The following is a 3,457-nucleotide window of genomic DNA, read 5'->3' on the forward strand; positions in this document are numbered from 1 at the left end:
TCCCCGCACATGCGCTTTTCCTACCTATTCAACACGTAGTCGCTGAATAGGAGCTCCTAACGGCCATAGCAAACCTTTTCATTTCCCAGCAGATCAGTTCCCGAGATATTCAGAAAATTTCCTCTCACGATGAAGTTATTGCATATAGTGTTTTTTCTGCAATGTATTTATAAATTTTAAATGTTTAATGATGATCTACCAACATATATAATAGTATAGCAAACATTTAAAAATATATATAAATAACAACTTCCCAAATCTGGCCAAATTGTTTCTCACGATACTGGGGTGGCAATGATGCTATCAAATAATTCTCCACATCCATGTCAATTAAGCACCCAATAAATTCCTACGGATCCTTAGAAAACTGAAAAAAGAGAAATTGGGCATCCTTAGAGAACCTACGTGAAGGCATCCACAGTTCAAAACTCGAAACATTGAATCTACATGAAGAGATCCTTGGAGATCTGATATCTGCATGTATGGAAAACATTGAATCTACATTAGGTCATTTGAGATCTGATCTGTGCAAGTATAGAAAACATTGACTTTGCATGGATGCGTCCAGAGAAGAGTGGGAGAGAACAGAGATGTGGCAAGATTAGTACTAAAATACATCAAAATAGATGTATCTAGAACTAAAATACATCTAGATATATCTCCTTTTATCCTTTTTGATGATAAGTATTTCCGAACGGGGGAGTATGATTTAAGGCCGTGATCTCGACCACATAAACCCCAGATGTCACCCAATCTTCAAATTCAGCAAGCGAACTTGCATTCCTCCCAGATCATCTCCGGCCTTGCATAACTTTTTTTTTGAATGATTGCCTTGTATAAGTAGGCACGCACAGATCCCATCCAAGAGCTACTCAACTCGTGCGCCAGGAAAAACCAAAACCAAACCGCGTCCATGGACGTGGTGCAAGTCGACAATGAGGAGGTGCAGCCGATCAATGAGGAGACGTCGGCGCCGGCCCTGGAGCTAAACCTCCTCGGCGCTCGCGGCGTTGAGGAGGAGAAGGGAAAGGCCATGTCGAGCCAGGCGGCGGGGCCGTCGGTGGCGGCAGCCGGAGGCGGCGCTTCTCGCCGCATGTTCAAGTGCAACTACTGCCAACGCAAGTTCTACACGTCGCAGGCGCTGGGCGGCCACCAGAACGCACACAAGCGCGAGCGCTCCATCGCCATGGGCATTGCCGCGGGGCGGGGTACCGGCCCTGGCGGCCCCCTAGTGCCGCACCACTTCCGCTTCCCCAGCGTCTGGCCCTATTCCGCCACCGGCAGGCCGTTCGTCGGCGCCGCGACGCCGTTCTACGGGATGCACATGCAGTACAACCGTCCAGGATGGGGCCTGGCGGCCCAGCCGTCCTTGGCTGGGCTCACCCATCACGCCGGCGTCAACCAGCCGATGTACTCGGCAGAGGCCTACGGCTATGGCGCGTTGCTCAGGGCTCCCATCTCGGGCTTCCCTGACGTTGCGCCGGCGATGACCGCGATCCAGTTGGCTGGTGGCAGCGGCAGTGGCGACGGTAGCGATCATAACGTTAGTGAAGTGAAGGAAGATGAGGAGATCGCCAGCAAGATAGACTTGACTCTCAAGCTCTAGCTAGCTCCGTAGGGTCTTATCATTACAACGTTAGAGCATTAAGCTCCGATCTTGTTCCATCAAGCAAGAACTCTATCATGAAGGGTGAGGAATGAACGGACGCGGCCAAATGAAAGATATAAGCAAATAAACCTATAGGGATAGTAAAAAGGAAAAAATGAACCAAAATCAAAATAAAATGCATCATAGACCCAACACCATTCTATCACAATTCATAAGTAGTAGATGCTACTGATAGAGGTATGGCATAATCACAAGTAGTTTTTTCTTTTTGAACACATAATCACAAGTAGTTACTTCTTCTATTTTTACTGTAATAGAGTTCAAGTAGTTGATACTTGATAGTGCTAGTCTAAGTAGTTATCTCTGTTCTCTTCCGGAGATGTATTATGAAAAGTTCATTGATAGAAAAAGAATACTTGATCTTCAAAGTGCACAGTCAATATTATGTTATATTCAAAGAAACAAGTCGAAGTGTAAAGGCACCGCCCTTCATTACCACACTTCCAATCGAAATTCCTACGAGATTGATGCTCGAAGAAAATGTGATAGAACTTTAAGCGGGTATCAAATAAAGTGGAATGAATCTTCTTTTCTATAATAAATCTGCTTTGGTATCTCTTCATCATTCCCTTTTGTAAACCAAGCAGCGACTAGCCTCTCGAGCCCACTTTCCGAAGCACCAATTGACCTACTTTCAGAATAAACCTGACCAGCTACACCTGAAATACCATCCGTACATAGTAAGCCATTACCAATGCGGAACACCTTTGTTTTTGTATTGAATTTCTGTAGGAAGAAAAGGAGACTCTAGCCTTGTAGAACAACCTCGTTTCTCTCTTTCATCGATTGACTTGTGGGACTCTATTGAATTTCAGCATGAGTGTGGTATATTACTGAGATGAAGCCGGACCTCTACGAGTTTTCACAATGGTCAATGCTAACAGTCATCTAATTAGTTGTTGATAGAAGAAGTTAATTCCACTCTTTCTCGATGGTGTCAATGCATGGCAGTTAGCTGACCAGGTTTTGAGCTGAGGAGCGCCGTGTGACATACACTGGGCGATCACGTTTGCACCCGACCTTCGGACGAAGAGGACATTGTTAAATGATATGATTGTAGTTGTAACGTGACATATGTCACAGGTGTAGCTTGCGTGCGTGTGTTGTAACTTGGGCAGGTTGCTGGAGTTTAGAGATCCTTATCTTGTATAGTCTTGGATGAGGGGTCAAGCTAACACAACAACCTGCCAACCAATTGTAATCTTGTTCCCTATTTAACACGCACGCGTCCCTGCCAGGAGGCATACGCTTCACCTCTTTTGTTTCATGGTAATCAGAGCCTACCTCGGGTTCATCCATGGCGAGCTCTTCCTCCGCAAATTCTTTCCCCTCATCTCCGTTTGCACACAACACAACCGAGAAGCTTACGAGAGGGAATGAGGCCTTATGGCGTGCCACGGTGCTCTCAGCCATCAAGGGAGCGTAGATGGCAAACTTCCTCAACACCGAGCAGCCGGCTCCGCCCATGACCATTGAGGTCACCGGGATGACGGCAAAACCAAGACCAAGGCGCCAAACCCGGAGTTCGGTGTGTGGTACGCGTGGGATCAGCAGGTTATCTCATACCTACTGACCACGCTGCCGCGTGAGATGGCCATCCAAGTGGCGACCTACCACACCGCAGCTGAGCTGTGGAACTTGGTGCAAGGGATGCTTGCGTCACACACCATGGCGCAGACCGTCAATGTCAGAATTGCCCTAGCCAATCTTCAGAAGGGCAACTCCACGATCATAGAGTATGTTGGTAAGGTCCGAACTCTGTGTGATGAATTAATTGCTTCAGGGAAG

Source organism: Triticum dicoccoides, chromosome 5A (genome assembly GCF_002162155.2).
Source record: "Triticum dicoccoides isolate Atlit2015 ecotype Zavitan chromosome 5A, WEW_v2.0, whole genome shotgun sequence".
NCBI lineage: Eukaryota > Viridiplantae > Streptophyta > Magnoliopsida > Poales > Poaceae > Triticum > Triticum dicoccoides.